At 40.8% G+C, this 18533-nt stretch overlaps 1 pseudogene; it reads right to left on the bottom strand.

The window, feature by feature from the left end:
• Nucleotides 1–550: 550 nt before the first annotated feature.
• On the bottom strand, nt 551–622 carry LOC122028421 (annotated as a pseudogene).
• Nucleotides 623–18533: the final 17911 nt, after the last annotated feature.

Raw genomic sequence — 18533 nt, 5'->3', positions numbered from 1 at the left:
TTAGACTAGGCTTTCTTTTCTTTTCTTAATTTCCTGCATTCATTTTATTATTATTATTATTATTTTATATTCCGCTATTATATTTCATATCTTATTATTGCATGCATAGAGCTAACCTTTCATGACAGCTACTACCCTTTGATCTAGAGATTGACTGGACCTTTCTGAGGAGAAGAAATCTACAGAAGACATTCCAAGCAGCATAAGAATCCTCAGAAATGGCCGACAAACTGCTGAAAGATTACGCGGCATAATATGCATGAGGGGTTCGGCCCAGCATCACCCGACCGCCCATTTAAGCCAACAACTTTGAAATCAAGCCCACAGTAATCCACATGGTCCAGCAAAATCAATTCGAAGGAGGACCACATGAGTACCCAAACCACCACCTAGAGCTATTCTATGAGATCTGTGGCACTATGAAGATAAACTCCCTTCCAGCAAACAACATATCATCCTGGGAGCAGTGTGAGCAGAAGTTTCTGGACAAGTTCTACCCACCCAACAAAACTGCTCACATAAGGAACCTGATTGCTAGCTTCAAACAAATAGACTCAGAATCATTATTTGAAGCTTGAGACAGATTCAAGAGTATGCTAAGATAGTGCCCCCGTCATGGCCTTGAAAAATGGTTGGTTCTGCACACCTTCTACAATGGGATAAATTATCACACGAAGGTATCTCTTGATTCTGCAGTAGGAGGAGCACTGATGAACAAAACCCTCGATGAAGCTGAAGAGATCATAGAGAATGTGGCACATAATCACCATCAATGGGTATCTAAAAGATCCAGTGGCTCTTTTATGAGGAATCCAATTAAAGCGTCAGGGAAATTCGACGTACATGCAGTTACACTCATGTCTACAAAGCTGGACGCTCTGACCAAGAATTTGAAGCCATGGGGAACAACACAGCTAATGCAATAGCATGTGTTTGCGACACTTGTGGAGGTACGGATCATGCTCAAGACACCTACCCCTTTGCACCGATTCAGGCACAAATGAACCAACTTGAGCAGTGTGATGCAATAACCAGCTACAATCAGAGGAAAAATAATTCGTACTCCAATACATACAACCCTGGATGGAGGAATCACCCCAATTTCTCATACCTGAATAATCAGGATCAAGGACCAACACATCAGAATTATCAGCTTGGGCAACAGAGCCACCAATCTAGATAACAGACCTATCAACAACAACAACCTTCACAACTGTCCAGGATTGAAAATATGCTTGAGGAAGCTCTCTCGAAGCAAAAGGAGATGAGGAACGAGATCAAACAACTAACTTAGAGGTTGGAAAACTCTGAAAAACACCAGAAGATGCAAGACAGCCAGATAACTCAGATAGCCCAGTCCGTCTCATGAGCACAAGGTACATTCCCAGGGAAGCCAGATTGAAATCCAGTGGAACATTGCAACCGCATTGAGCTGAGGAGCGGACGTACTGTAGGAAATCCTCAAATCATTACTCAGAAGGAGATTGACTCAGAGAAGGAGCCCTCTCTTCTAATGCCCAATCAGACTCAAAACAAGGACAGAGAAGAGGTTACTAAAAAGGTTGAAGAAACTCTTCAAGCTACCTCACAGAATCAGACGATCCCTTTTCTTCAGAAGTTTATAGCATCCCAGAAAGATGAAGAGTTTAACCGATTCCTGAAGAAGATCAAAGAAATCTGCATAAAAGTACCACTGATAGATGCGCTGCACCAAATGCCGAAGTTCACAAAATTTTTAAAGGAAATTTTATCTAACAGAAGGCAGAAGGGCAACTTCGAGACTGTAGTATTAACAGAGAATTGTAGCGCTCTCCTTATGGCGAATTCTCCACCAAAGCTTCAGGACCCAGGAAGCTTCTCCATACCGTGCAAAATTGGTTCTGAAATCATACCGAGAGATTTCTGCAACTTGGAGGCCAGCGTTAGCCTACTTCCGTACTCTTTATGCAAGAAGCTGGGCCTCCAGCACATAAAATTGACCACTATGGCACTGTAATTAGCTGACCATTCATGCAGATACCCAATGAGAATAGTGGAAGATGTGCCAGTTGAAGTGGGTGGATGTATAGTTCCCACAGATTTCATTATCTTGGATATGGAGGAAGACCATAAGATATCGATTATCCTTGGAAGACCATTCCTTTCCACAGCTGGAGCCATCATCAATGTAAAAAGTCACAGGTTATCCTTGGAGATCGGCAAATAAAAGATCGAGTTTGATTTATCTGATTCCTCCATCTGCAACCCCTCTTCTCAGGGAAATTCTCTCAAGATCAACATACACAAAGTCGAGGATTGCAGTTTCCATGAGAGTTCCCCTCCAGCAAGCAATAAAAAAATACATTTGTCCTACACGAGCGAAACTGAAGGGGCAGGCTAGAGAATTAACCCTAGGAGGAGAGCCATCCTGCCAAGGGTTTAGTCCACATTAACAGAAATGGGGTCGAGCTAAATGTTAGTTAGAGCCCTAGAGCCAATCATATGATGATTGTTGTATGGCCTCATTGTATCATATTTTTATGTATATAAAGACATTTGTTTTGGTTATTATACTTACTTGTATTGGTGCCAAATAACTAAGTATACTAGCGTCCTTGAGTAGAAGGTTCTTATCTATATCAATCGATTGGTTGAATCGATAGTGAGATGGTATAGAGAACACTACTCTTAATCATTCCTAGTCAAGTATTAATATTCAGGGACAATGTTAATGCGACGAGACTAGCATGTAGGTCAACTCGATAACTTGATCTCACAAGTCATGGATATAGAGATATCAAGTTGACACATTGGTATGCATTGGAGAATGTATACTGAATGCCCCGTCGTGAGAAAATATCATAGATCGTTATATGAGTGGCATATACTTTCTCATGTAGCTATTAGTATGACTATTAGTCCTTGGACCTGAAGTTACCATGGTTCCCTACATAAGGAGTTACATACTTTGGCTTCATCAAACGTCACCCGTATCTAGGTGGACTATAAAGACGATTACTGGGTATGTAACAAATTATGCGGAGGGATGTGAGTGATGTAGATGGGATCTATCCTTCCTATATAACGGGAGTGACATCATTATTCTTGATAGAGTGAGACCACTAAGTGCATGGTCATGCCCAAATGAGTCAATATGAGATATTGAGCTCATTTGATTAGAGTGAGTCTACTTGCAGTTCAAGATTTAGATTGATCAGAGGATGACACCGTCTATGCCTCAAATTGATCAATATAGATGTCAAGAATAGAAGGACACTTGTCATATATTGTGAAGAGTCACAATATGTAGTCACAAGGTGATGTTGGATCTCAACATTCTTATAACTTGGGTAGTAATGATGTGTTGCTAGATACCGCTCATTACTTATGCTTCTAAATGGGTTTAGGAGCATTGCCAATGTTACAAGAACCTATAGGGTCACACACAAAGGGCAATTTGATGGAGATTAGGTTCATTTGATGTACCTAGAGGATTAGGTTCATGTGATGAACCAAATTGGATTAAGAGTAATCCAAATTAGATTAATTGAGTTAGACTTGAGTTAGAGTCAAGTGAGCTTAGACTTGAGTTAGACTCAAGTGAGGTTAGACTTGAGTTACACTCAAGTGAGGCTTAATGATGATATTCATTGAATTTTGAATTCAATGATAAATGGAATTCAATTTGAATTTTAGATTCAAATTTCAAATGAGTTTCAAAATGGTCATTTAATAAAGAATATTAAATACTCATTAAGGCTCATTAATGAGGCTCATTAATGGTGTTAATGAGCATTAAGTATTTTCATTAGATGAAAATACTTAAGCCATTTTTTACTTTTATGTTCATGATTGATCATTATTATTCCTCCTTGCTTCTTCTTCTCTACCTCTCCTCCTTGGCCGAAACATCCAAGAGTACTAGCACACTCTAGGTGTTTTTCTCCACCTAATCATTCATGTGGATACATATAGAGGGGTGTTCACTTGACACCCGTGAGATCCGGCATCTTCTTGGACGAGCGGGATAAGCGAAGGGCTTCGCATCAAAGGTATAAACTCCTAAACATGTAGATCTAAAGTAGATCTAGGATAGAAAAATATGTACATGAAATTTTTGTTCTTTTAATATTCGTACGGATCCGGTGGCATGGGATTTCGGGGTTTCCGCAACGCAAAAAGTGATTTTTGCAGCTCGAAAATCCCAACAGTGGTATCAGAGCCACGTGTGAAGCGTGTACATGTTTTATTTTAATTTTTATGAAAAATTACAGATATGTAACTTTCTGTAAATTTACGATTTTATGTATTTTATGGGTATTTTTCTCGTAGAGGCGAAGCAACAAGTGTTTGGACACTTGTAGGCTTCGACTACCGAGAAACACCTTCCAAAACGGCAAGGTCTCACCCAAAATGATTTGGGACAGCGGGCTAAGGCGCTATTAGATCATTGTGGGGCACTCGTGAGATTCATTTCGCGAGAAGGGGTGCTGCCCCTAACTCCGCAAGGGCCATTGTCCCACGATCGCGCCCAAAAATCGCTAAACGGGACTGCCGGGAAATTGCGACTCGTAAAATAAAAAAAATCAGTAGTAAAATAATAGAAATTATGGAAAAATACATAATTTAGAATTATGTATAATATTCTGATGTTCATGGCCCAAAACCCCAATTGGATTGAATACAGTTTTGTAATTCATAATATGGTCTGCGTGCCATTTTGTGTGTTTGTGCGTGTTGTATATGATCGTGACCTGCGCGTCGTGCCTTTCTTTATTTTACATTCCTGTTGTAAATAGTTTAGACTCGAATGTAACTTGAGTTTCAAATTTGTAATGTACAAAATTTGAGCGGTGGAAGGTCCACTCAAGACGGAGTTACAAGGAGGGTGCGAGCAACACATGACGGTCAAAGGGAGGAGCTTGGAGAAGCTGCTGACTCTAGGTTGACCATCCGATCTTCACATTTATATTAACTCTTGGGCGTTTAGCCAAAGCTAACTCAAGTTTTAATATACATGCGGATATTGATCCTATAAACAAGAGTTGCATAGAAATGTAATTAGTAATTAGTTACCTACCGATCATACTAAAGTCTTGGGCGATTTAGCCAAAGTTAACTCAAGGCGTAGTATGATGTGGATCTTGTCCCGCACGAATTATAGCTAGAATCTAGTAAGTGTTGTTTGACCATGTCCAGGACTCGATTCTACAAAAGTTTTATAATTCAGTGGGAGCATCATTTAGTTAAAGGCCTAATTAAATGATTAATGGAATATGATTATTTATTTTCTACATTTTCTGTTGTAGATTGTCATGTCGTCAAACATGAACACCTTCTCCCTACGTTCTGTCCTTGACAAGGGCAAGCTCAATGGAGCTAATTTCCTGGACTGGTACAGGAACCTGAGAATTGTTCTCACTTAGGAAAGGAAACTGTACGTCCTGGAGACGCCCATTTCCAAGGCACCTCCTGCCACTGCCACGCGAGTTGACCGAGATGCTTACAAGAAACATCAAGATGACGCATTAGATGTGTCATGCCTCATACTCGCAACCATGAACTCTGAGCTTCAGAAGCAACACGAGTTGATGACTGCTTATGATATGGTTGAACATCTTCGTCAACTATATCAAGGACAAGCAGGGCACTGGAAGAGGAACTGCAAAGGATACCTGGAAGATCTTAAGAAGAAGAGAAATAAGATTTCTACTTCAGGTATACATGTTATAGAAGTTAATCTCTCTATTTCTTCACCGTGGGTATTAGATACCGGATGTACTTCTCACATTTATACTAATGTACAGGCGCTGAGAAATAGCAGGGCATTGATGAAGGGCGAGATAGACCTACGAGTAGGCAATGGAGCATGGGTTGCTGCTGTTGTTGTAGGGACTTACTATCTATCTCTGCCCTCTGGGCTTGCACTAGAATTAGATGAATGTTGTTATGTGCCTGCTCTTACTAAGAACATAATTTCAATTTCTTGTTTGGACAAGAAAGGTTTTTCATTTATAATAAAGAACAAATGTTGTTCAGTTTATTTAAATGATATGTTCTATTGTAGTGCACCTCTGATTAACGGACTCTATATTCTAGACTTAGAGAACCCCATCTATAACATAAATACCAAAAGGTTCAAATCAAATGAAATGAACCAAACCTATCTTTGGCACTGTCGCTTAGGTCATATAAATGACAAACGCTTATCCCAGCTCCATAAAGATGGTTTGCTGGACTCATTTGATTTTGAATCTTATGATACATATGAGTCATGCCTACTGGGCAAGATGACCAAGACTCCCTTTAGTGGACACAGCGAGAGAGCGACTGACTTGTTAGGACTTATACATAGTGATGTATGTATCCCTTTCAATGTCGCTGCCAGGGGTGGTTATAGGTACTTCATTACATTTACTAATGACTTCAATAGATATGGTTATGTGTATCTGATGACACATAAGTCAGAATCCTTTAAAAAGTTCAAAGCATTCAAGAATGAAGTACAAACTCAGCTTGGTAAGAGTATTAAGATACTTCGATCAGATTGAGGTGGAGAATACCTTAGCCATGAGTTTCGTGACTATCTAGCTGAGTGTGGGATTCTATCCCAGTTCACTCCTCCTAGAACACCACAGTGGAATGGTGTATCCGAAAGGAGGAATCATATCCTATTAGATATGGTACGGTCTATGATGAGTCACATAGATCTTCCTGTATCTCTTTGGGGCTATGCTCTAGACACTGCAGCCTTCATACTCAACCGAGTTCCATCCAAGGCTGTGATAAAGACACCATATAGGATATTGACTGGGAGAGATGCTTAGGTGTCTTTTATGAGGATTTGGGGTTGTGAGGCTTACGTTCGACGTCAAGTCTTGGACAAACAGGGACCCAAATCCGATAAGTGCTATTTTATTGGATATCCCAAGAAAACTAAGGGATATTACTTCTACATTCCCAGTCAACACAAGGTAGTTGTGGCAAAGACTGGGGTATTTCTAGAAAGAGACTTTGTTTCTAGAAAAACTAGTGGGAGTACGTTCGATCTTGAAGAAGTTCAAGATGTGAACCATAGCACTGAAGTCTCGATGGAAGTTGAACTAGAACCACAAAGTGTTGTGGATGATGTTGTTCCACAAGGAGTTGAGGAATAACAACCAGTTCCAGTAGACCTACCTCTTCGCAGGTCTGATAGGGTACGTCGTCAGCCTGAGAAATATTCATTTCTCTTTTCTGACCATGATGATGTTGTGCTCATTAAGGATGAGCCTACCTCCTATTAGGAAGCTGTGATGAGACTAGATTATGAGAAATGGCTAGAGGTCATGAGATCCGAAATGGAATCCATGTACACCAACCAAATATGGACTTTGGTTAATCCACCTGAAGGGGTAAAACTCATTGGGTGTAAGTGGGTCTTTAAGAGAAAGACTGACATGGATGGACTTATATATAAGGGTCGTCTGGTAGCAAAAGGTTTCAAGCAAATTCATGGTATTGACTGTGATGAACTTTTTCTCCAGTCGGGATGTTTAAAATCATTCAGATCATGCTTGCTATTGCAGCATACCACGATTATGAGATATGACAGATGGATGTCAAAACCGCGTTTCTGAATGGAAACCTGCTCGAGGATGTGTACATGACACAACCTGAGTGTTTTGTAGATCCACAACATACTGACAAAGTATGCAAGCAGCATAAATCCATTTATGGACTAAAGCAAGCTTCTCGGAGCTGGAATCTTCGATTCGATGATGCGATCAAACAGTTTGATTTCATCAAGAATGAAGATGAACCTTGTGTCTACAAGAAGGTTGTAGGGAGCACAGGTGTCTTCCTTGTATTGTATGTGGATGACATATTACTCATTGGGAACGACATCCCTTTGCTGCAGTCTATAAAGACTTGGCTAGGTGTAACGCCCCACCTTCTACTGACTAAGCTGTAAGGCTAGGGGTTACATTAATTATGCTAAACTATTCTTGGGACTATCACTAAATATTACGGTGCGGAAAAGCTGAACTAATTAAAACTCTATGCTATTTGCTATAAAATCTGAAATTTTTATTCAGAATACACTTCTAAAGTTATACATATGCTAAGGAGGGAACCTAAACTTTCTATTTGATTCAAAAGCTGAAATCAGAGCTTCTAGCTGAAATTAGACTTTCCAATCGATCGGCTGATCGATTGGAGTGGTTTAATCGATCCACTGGTCGATCCAACGTGCTACTGTGCACTGAAGTCCCGTCTGGATCGATCGGCTGATCGATACAGTCTGGCCAATCGATCCAGAGATCGATTCAGAAGCTCTCTGTTCGCGGGAGCAAATTTCCCGATCGATCGGCTGATCGATCCATGGCCGATCGATCAGCTGATCGACTCATCAGCTCTCTGTACGTGGCAGATCACGTTTCGATAGATCGACTGATCGATCGAGGACTCCTCAATCGATCAGCTGATCAACTCAATGGCGTTCTGTACACAGGGACTTCTTCCAATCGATCGGCTGATCGATTGAGGACTGCTCAATCGATCGGCTGATCGATTGAGTTTCAGATTTCTGCAGAAATCAGACCCGACCTCGTATAGAACCTTTAGAAATTCAACTACAAACACAACACTAATACTAGGCATATCATTTCTCATGGTTAGCTATCTAATATCTAGACAACGAGTAATCTAAACATAACTTTCATAATTCAAGACACCCAAATAACTAAAAGTGCGGAAAAGTAACACTATAAGAAATACTGAGTTCTTAAATTTGCTAGTTTCCCCAAAGATCTTCATTCCAAGTTCCTTCACACACACATCTGGTTGCATTACCCTCCAGCCTCCGCTAATCCATCTTTCCTTTACCTTTATCTGCAGTATAAGGAAAATGAAACTATAAGCTTGGGAGCTTAGTAAGAAACCATCTACCTCACAAAACATGCATTCGAAGAAATTGTGTTTTCAAAAGATGTTATTCGAAATACATGCTAATGATCATGCTGAAAACGCTAAAACATGGCATATCGACCAATGAGTCATGCTAAACAAATACTGAACAAAAGCTATTCATTATATCGGCAAGCTAACTAAATCAATACATAAGCTAAGCTAGTTGTTATAACAATAAGAAACTAAACCAAAGCTAAGCTGTATTCACATATCTGGTCTGTGAAGTTTGAAAACTATTTTTATAAGTAGATAAAAATACTAAACATGCTGCTGATGGGCCCAACAACTGTACTTGCTGTGTGCGCATCCCTAACTAGGCCCGAGGTAGCAAGTCCCGAATCTAGTAGGGTATTAGGTTATCTAAACCTAGGGACGACTATGGGAGCCCAACCCAAGGACAACTGAAGTCCAGTACAGTGCCACTGATAAAATAAAATACTGTTTATAAACTGATTTATCATAGCATGCTTTTACTAGGTTATCTGAACCTAGAGCTAGGTTATCTGAACCTAGAGGCGACTGTGGGAGCCCACCCATTAGACCGTAGTCCCATATAACTAATGCAAGACTATGTATTCTATTTAAAATACCTCTATGGCATTTAATTGAGCTATTAAAATGCCTACTGTAACCTATAGCTGTACTAGACATTTTATCGAGCACTTGGTGTGCTCTAATTCTGCATATGGCTACACTAAGATCATAAAAGTGAACTAGGACCATAAAAGCGTACGATTAGCTACTTATACTACAGGTGAGGGGTTACTTATATCCTGCGCTAGATTTCTTACAATTCTGATCGCTAGGTTTCCGGAGGAGAAGATCTTTTCGACGATCTTCTTACGTTTATACTTCCTTCTCACGGAGGGGAGCGTCCTCGTGCCGGAATTGTCGTCGGAAGGTGCTCCTATGGCCTTAGGGATGGAACCCTAGGATTCTTGGGCTTTGTGCACTGAGAGGATGAGGAGAAGAGGGGCGGCGTCAGGTGAGGGTGAGGGAGAAGAGAATTGCCGATCAAAAATAACAACTCTCCACTTAATTCCCCTATTTATATTAAGTGATTAATACACCCCAACTAAACCTTAAGTATAAATTGTTCTCCTCTTCTTGCAGCACACCCCTGCTGGGGCCCCTTGGTTACTAAAGTCACCCTATAAGTCATAGAGTCCATAGGTCTCGGGTTCAATTCCCGCTTAGGCTATTTTACGTTTTTATTTAATTTTGCTACTTCGGCTATTCTAAAAATTCTAGAAAAATATCCTAAAATTCCAGAAAAATAATAGAATATTTCTAAAATAAATTTGAGAATTTTCGAGCATTACACTAGGGAATTTTTTTCTCAATGAAGGACTTAGGTAAAGCAGCACGTATTCTAGGCATACAGATCTATAGAGATAGATCTAAGAGAGTGCTTGGACTAAGTCAGAGTACATATATTAACAAGGTACTACTACAGTTTGCCATGCAGAACTCCAAGAAGGGATTTCTACCGATGTCACATGGTATGAGTCTTTCGAAGACTCAAAGTCCCTCTTCTAGAGAGGAGAGAGACCGCATGGATCAGATCCCTTATGCTTCAGCCATTGGAACTATCATGTACGACATGCTATGTACTCGTCCTGATGTCTCGTATGCTTTGAGCATGACGAGCAGATACCAGTCAGATCTAGGTGAAAGTCACTCGATAGCGGTCAAGAATATTCTTAAGTACTTGAGAAGGACTAAAGAATATTTCTTGATATATGGAGGCAATGATGAGCTAGATGTAAAGGGTTACTGTGATGCTAGCTTGCAAACTGACCAGGATGATTATCGATCGCAGTCTGGGTTTTTGTTTTGCATAAATGGTGGTGTTGTGAGCTGGAAGAGTTCGAAGCAGGACACAGTCACTGATTCTACAACAGAGGTCGAGTATATTGCTGCATCAGAAGCAGCAAAGGAGACAATTTGGATCCGTAAGTTCATTACTGAGCTTGGGATGGTTCCTAGCATAGCAGATCCTATTGAGCTCTATTGTGACAACAATGGAGCAATTGCACAGGATAAGGAACCTCGCTCACACCAGCGGACCAAACACATACTATGGCGCTTCCATCTCATTCGAGAGATCATCGATAGAGGAGATGTGAAGATTTACAGAGTACCCACAGAAGCTAACGTTACAGATCCCTTGACCAAGGCTTTGGCACAGAGAAATCATGATGGTCACACTAGGTCATTGGCCTTAGAGCCTACACTGATTGGCACTAGTGCTAGTGGAAGATTGTTAGTTAGAGCCCTAGAGTGAATCATATGATGATTGTTGTATGGACTCATTGTATCATATTCTTATGTATATAAAGGTATTAGTTTTGGTTATTATACTTACTTGTATTGGTGCCAAATAACTAAGTATAATAGCATCCTTGAGTAGAAGATTCTTATCTATATCAATCGATTGGTTGAATCAATAGTGAGATGGTATAGAGAACATTACTCTTAATCAATCCTAGTCAAGTATTAACATTCAGGGACAATGTAAATGCGACGAGACTAGCATGTAGGTCAACTCGATGACTTGATCTCACAAGTCATGGATATAGAGATATCAAGTTGACACATGGGTATGCATTGGAGAATGTATACTGAATGACCCGCCGTGAGAAAGTATCATGGATCATTATATGAGTGTCATATACTTTCTCATGTGGCTATTATTATGACTATTAGTCCTTGGACCTGAAGTCACCATGGTTCCCTACATAAGGAGTTACATACTTTGGCTTCGTCAAACGTCACCAGGTGGACTATAAAGGCGATTACTGGGTATGTAACAAATTATGCGGAGGGATGTGAGTGATGTAGATGGGATCTATCCCTCTTATATAACGGGAGTGACATCGTTATTCTTGATAGAGTGAGACCACTAAGTGCATGACCATGCCCAAATGAGTCAATATGAGATATTGATGTCATTTGATTAGAGTGATTCTACTTGGAGTTCAAGATTTAGATTGATCAGAGGATGGCACCGTCTATGCCTCAAATTGATCAATCTAGATGTCAAGGATAGAAGGACATTTGTCATATATTGTGAAGAGTCACAATTAGTAGTCACAAGGTGATGTTTGATCTCAACATTCTTGTAACTTGGGTAGTAATGATGTGTTGCTAGATACCGCTCATTACTTATGCTTCTAAATGGGTTTAGGAGCATTGCCAATGTTACAAGAACCTATAGGATCACACACAAAGGGCAATTAGATGGAGATTAGGTTCATTTGATGTACCTAGAGGATTAGGTTCATGTGATGAACCAAATTAGATTAAGAGTAATCCAAATTAGATTAATTGAGTAAGACTCGATTGAGTTAGACTTGAGTTAGACTCAAGTGAGGTTAGACTTGAGTTAGACTCAAGTGAGGTTAGACTTGAGTTAGACTCAAGTGAGGCTAGACTTGAGTTAGACTCAAGTGAGGCTTAATGATGATATTCATTGAATTTTGAATTCAATGATAAATGGAATTCAATTTGAATTTTAGATTCAAATTTCAAATGAGTTTCAAAATGGCCATTTAATAAAGAATATTAAATACTCATTAAGGCTCATTAATGAGGCTCATTAATGGTGTTAATGAGCATTAAGTATTTTCATTAGATGAAAATACTTAAGCCATATTTTACTCTTATTTTCATGATTGATCATTATTATTCCTCCTTGCTTCTTCTTCTCTCCCTTTCCTCTTCCTTGGTCGAAACATCCAAGAGTGCTAGCACACTCTAGGTGTTTTTCTCCACCTAATCGTTCGTGTGGATACACATAGAGGGGTGTTCACTTGACACCCTTGAGATCCGGCATCTTCTTGGACGAGAGGGATAAGCGAAGGGCTTCGCATCAAAGGTATAAACTCCTAAACATGTAGATCGAAAGTAGATTTAGGATAGAAAAACATGTACACAAAATTTTTGTTCTTTTAATATTCACACGGATCCGGTGGCATGGGATTTCGGGGTTTCCGCAATGCAAAAAGTGGTTTTTGCGGCTCAAAAATCCCAACACTAAAGACCTAAAACAAGCGCTTCTTGGGAGGCAACCCAAGGAGTTTTCTTTCATTTTAGTTCATCATTCCTTTTTGTCGTTCTATTTCCCTTGTGAGTTTTAGTCTAGAATTTTATTTTGGGTATTTCCTTTTTAGGATTTGCTTAGCGTCCACGAGCTGGCCATGAGCATTTTCATGGGTGTGGAGGCGATGGAGGAGCTGAAATGACGAAGAGTGAATCGCTTTGAGCCTAAAGGAGCTGGTCGTGTGACCTCACACGACCATGTGAAGCCAACGTGGAGACTAAAGCCACGGGTCGTGCTACTCTGCACGGCCGTGTGGCTTGTGCAGAGAAGAAGGAGGCACGGGCCGTGCCAATTGGCATGGTCGTGCAGCCCTGCCAGAGTGGAAGAAGATCCAAGTCGTGCCAACTAGCACGGTCATGTGACTCATACAGAGGAGAAAAAGATAGGGGGCATGCCAACCAGCACGGCCGTGCCACTTCGGCCGAGGGGAGAAAAAAGGAGGTCGTGCCAATCGGCATGACCGTGCAACAACCTGTTTGACTCGGCCATGTCTATAAGACACGGTCGTGCCCCTGCCCGTGTGCGCCACCCACCCCTCCAAAAAAATCCTATTTCCATCTCCCTCTCTCCCAAAAGCCTTCTCCTCTCTACTACACTTTGTCAAATCCTGATTTCCCACCTCTTGAGCTCACTTTTGCTTAGATCTACATCTAGATCTAAAACTTCCTCAAGCCATAAATCCCAAAAAGAGAGAAGAAACTCCCCTATTTTGCACACCCTTCTCCTCTCCCAACCTCAAGACCCATCTCCACAAGAAATTCCTCAAACCTTTGCACATCATGTCACAGATCTTGAAGAGGCTTCATCGAGGAAGCGGTGGATCTAGTGGAGGAGATGCACCGAGAGGAGACAAGGGCAAGGGGAAGGCTTCATCATCGAAGGGCATAGGAAAGCGGGTGGCACGCGATGAAGGTAACGAAAACGAGTTCAATATTATTTTTAGAAATCATGAGCAAAAAGTTAGATATGATATTCTTGTCACTAGAAAAATCTTATACACTAAATATATGGATCCCACTACTATGGATGTGCTAGGAATTAGGGATGACGTAGATTGGATGATTAGTGCTTTAGACTGGAATGATATAATGTACGCCCATGTACCGACTCACCCCCGCCTAGTTCTTGAATTTTTGAGCTTGATAGATGTTAAATTTCCTTCTGAGGATGACTATGCAGGGGTCATAACTTTTAGAATGATAAATAAAGAAGTTCGGTGGACTTTTAGTGATTTTAATGATTATTTTGGTTACCTACTAGTGGTTTGTGTGGATTTGATGGTGGTATTAAGTGGAACAAATTTTGGATGTCAATTACCGAATCACAAGACCCTTATGAACCCTCTAGAGCCAAAGCATCCCGGATGCAAAACCCGACCTTTAAATACCTTCACAGAGTGATGAGTAAAACGATCTTTGGTCGAGGAGAGAGTGATGGGGTAGTTAGAAAGATAGAACTATATTCTCTTTGGGCGATGTTAAATAAAGTTTATTTTGATTCGGGGTTTCATTTCTTGCAAACTTTGTGGAATGCAGCTAAGGCATCTTCGGGGATGATAGTGTTTGGAGGATTAATCACCCAAGTAGCGTTCAAACTGGGTTGTGCACTTGATGGATTAGAGGTGATTCATGGTAATGACAAGATCGACATCGATTCTTGTCTTGCTATGAAGATGATTTGTTGGGATAAGAATGAGTTTGCTTTCCCTAGATCCAATGGTTTTCCATTACCCCTTCCTTGCCTCGAGCGCACTTCAGTTCGTGACCCCGAGAATTGGGTGATTACTGATTTACACTCCGAGATTGTACCTTCCATTGTCGAAGAACCCAAGTACCACCAAGAGCCTTCGTCATCAGGATTCCCGCAGCCTTTCGGACATCCGGAGCCTCCTAGGCACTCTTTCTCCTATAGCACGGGATTCTCTAGATTTGATTTTTCTGACTTCCACACCTCCTTAGAATCCCTTCACGAGAAGCACAATGCCCAACAACAATTGTTGGAGGGTCGTTCAATCTTTCTGACGACCAGTTTAAAGAGGTACAAGACCATTTTCAGTTCACTAGGGACTTCCATAGTCAGGTGACAGTGTTCGTCCAAGATTATGAAGTTGACCAAGAAAGAATGAGAAATTTTATGGATGATATGGATATCACTAGACAACAAGTAGATACCTTGTATCAATATCATCAACACATTGGCCATCTTCCTGGTATGCCTAGATTTCCCCCTGGCTCACATCGAGGACCTCCTTATCCCCCACCCCCACCACCGTATTGGTTTCATCGGGTTGATGAAAAGTCTAAGTCTGGGGGGGGGGGGTTGTTGCACAACCTGAGTCGAGTCTTTCTTTTGCTTTTGCATATTTTACCTGCTTTTGCATATTTTATTTGCTTTGTGTTATTTAGTCTTGTTTATTTATTCACATTTTATTTGTTTCTGCTTGCACCTCATTTGCATTTTCTTTTCCTATCTTTTTCTGCTACTTGTCCGATAGCAAAATAGCTATCCACTTTTTCTGCTACTTGTCCTATAGCAAAATAGCTAGCATTTTCTTAGTTCATAAGTTTCCAGATGGTGTTAGTATGTTTGGTGTATCTTCTTTCTCTATCTTTAGTAGCATGAAATAAGCTAAGTATTGTATAGAGTTGGGTATAAGTTTTGGCCTAACCTTAAGGACCTTATTTTCACTACACTTAAGTACTTAAGCTTGAATGGTAGATATACTCTCGAAATAGTTATGATTCATCCAAATTGTTTAGTACTTTTGTTCCCATGGTGATTCCTTATTTACATTTTGGTTACTAGATAACCTCGGATCATGGAAGTTCATTTGGAAAAATCTAAATCCCAACATATGCATCGCATGTGTAATAAGTGCTACACCTCTATAACACCTAAAAAAATGAAAAGAAAAAAAATAAAAAAAAAGGATAAAAACAGTTGTCGTGAGTGGAAACTAACAATTCACCCCTTTGAGATCGAGTTAGGTTACTAGGGAAATGAATGTTATGTTTCTCTTAATTCCGAGAAGTACCCTTTGAGACCTTGTGTAATTTAAAGAAAACGAACCAAGTGTGTGGCAGGTAAGTGTCTATCACCGGGAACATTAGGAACTCAATTGTATGACGACTTAACTAGGACAAATAATTGAAACTTGAAGAGTTTGAGCTACTTACTACACCGAGCACAAAGGACTTATGCTTAGACCATACTTAGGTTACTCCACAGCCATGCTTATCAATGAAACTAGTTGATAGAGTTAGACGAATGCTCTAGGGATTATGAAACACTGCAGGAACTCAGGAACATAGTTTGTAGCATTTTGCTTGAGGACAAGCAAAGGATCAAGTCTGGGGGTGTGATGTGCGTAAATATTATGATCATTTATGCATGTTTTAGGGCACATTCACGTACTTTATGCATATATATTCATTGCATGATTGCCTCTTTCATCTTGTATTCATTATATATACTCTTTTATTCGGATATCTGCTCTTTGTGTGGTTTTGTGTTGACAAAGACAACTTTAGGAACAAAAACGACGATTATCAACGCACCGGAACAAGCCGAAGAACACGGTCGTGCACCCGTGTGACCAGACAGAAGGGGAGAAGTGCACGACCGTGTAATCCTTGCACGGTCGTGTGGCCAAGATAGAGGCGGATCAGCACACGACCGTGCATCCTTGCACGGCCATGCCACCCCATGTCGAGACCAAGAAGTACACGACCGTGCATCCTTGCACGGCCGTGCCCCAGGGACCGAGGCCAGACACCACACGGTCGTGCCAATTAGCACGACCGTGCAGCGCCACCAGAGAAGAGAATGAACACGGTCGTGCCATCTTGGCACGGCCGTGTCGCCGCAGTCAAACCCTAGTCTATATAAGGGTTTTAACCCTTTTTCTCGAGGGGGAAGCGAGCCGTCAGTTGGAGAAACATCTTGAAGTCGTCCCACGCCATCTTGGACCTCCGTCCAGTGATCTTCCACCACCACATCGACTCCAGAAGTAGAGAATTGGATCCGAAGGTCACTCATCGTCATTTGGATAAGCATATTCTTTCTTTCTTTCTCCGTGTCTGAAGATTGTATGTTTATCTACATTATGTATTTGGGTATTTCTCTGATACTCATGGAGTAGATCCCTTGTTCTAGGATTAGGGAGTAGTTGTGACTCAGTTTGATGTAAAACTCGTATTATGCTTATACTCGTTGGATGATCTTTTATGCTTTGTCTCAATTGCATGTTGCTTGATTGTGTAGAACTTGTTAACCTCGTAGAGGGATTATCCCTAGATCGTACACCCGAGGGGCCCTAGTAACAGGAGTAACCCGTTCATGGACATCTAGGATACTTCCTTAAAAAGAGAGGTAAATTCTCCTCAAGGAAGTGAGAGACCAAACTTAGCTCTTACCTACTATTCTTAACTTACCAATTAGAGTTGTGTCCTCAAGATTTGCCGAGGTGCCCTAGTGACAGGAGTAAACCATAACAGGACTTCTTAGGGTCCTTCTTTATTCTACTACTTAAGAATAGCTGCTTTAGCTTTCAGCAATTGCATGTTAAAGTACAGCGAGTGTAGGATAAAACGTGACACCTCAACACTACCACAACGAAACCGACCTCCTAGAATCCCTCATAACCAAGTGAACACTTCGACTCACCAGCTCTTGATTCTTCTTCCCGACCTTTCTTCCTTAGATTATTCACAACCATTGGTAGTCTAGCTAACCATTAGTGAACAATTGCTAGTGCTTATAACCAGTCCCTGTGGGATCGATATTTTTATTACTGACGACGAATCCGTGCACTTGCAGTTCGTAACAGCTGCCTCCAACGTCCCCAACAATGAACTCCTTCAACTACGGGATAGGGTGAAGTCACAAGCTGAGTTTACTGTTAATTTAGAATAGACTCTACAAGGCACCTGCCTGATGCTACAATCTCAAGAGGAGGAAAAAAGAAACATAGAGTTACAGCTGGAGGGGCTTAAATCTATACTTAGCTTTGAAAGGGATTTAAAAGATAAAGCCCTCTCGGATGTCACTCACAAAACCAATTTGTTGAACCAGTTACAACAATCACATGGTTCAAGATCTTCCGAGTTAGCCCTAGAATTGGCTTCCAAAGACTTTGCCTTGTTCCAACAACAGGAAAAATTACGAGCCCAAGATTTGTAAATAAGCTCGCTTCTCCAAGAATTAGTGGAGGTCAAGGCATAGAAAACTACCTTACAAGGGGAGAAAGATAGCTTACAATTTGAATTTTAAGCATAGAAAGCAGGCGAGGAAGAGCGCTGACAAAGAAGGCGCAAAGCCTATTTAAATTCTCCTAAATTTAGTGAAGAGTATGCTAGACAGATTGTAGGAACTCTCACTTACTCAGTTGAAGGAGTAATCCAATAATTGAAAGAGGGAGGTTGTTTATCTGAAGTCCCTCCTCCCTTGTTTATAGATCATCGGCGACTCAACCAAGAACTCCCAAAAGACCTTTAGA

This window comes from Zingiber officinale, chromosome 10A, assembly GCF_018446385.1.
Source record: "Zingiber officinale cultivar Zhangliang chromosome 10A, Zo_v1.1, whole genome shotgun sequence".
Taxonomy (NCBI): domain Eukaryota; kingdom Viridiplantae; phylum Streptophyta; class Magnoliopsida; order Zingiberales; family Zingiberaceae; genus Zingiber; species Zingiber officinale.
Note: the sequence above shows the minus strand (reverse complement) of the source record. Positions and strands in the feature narration are given on the sequence as shown.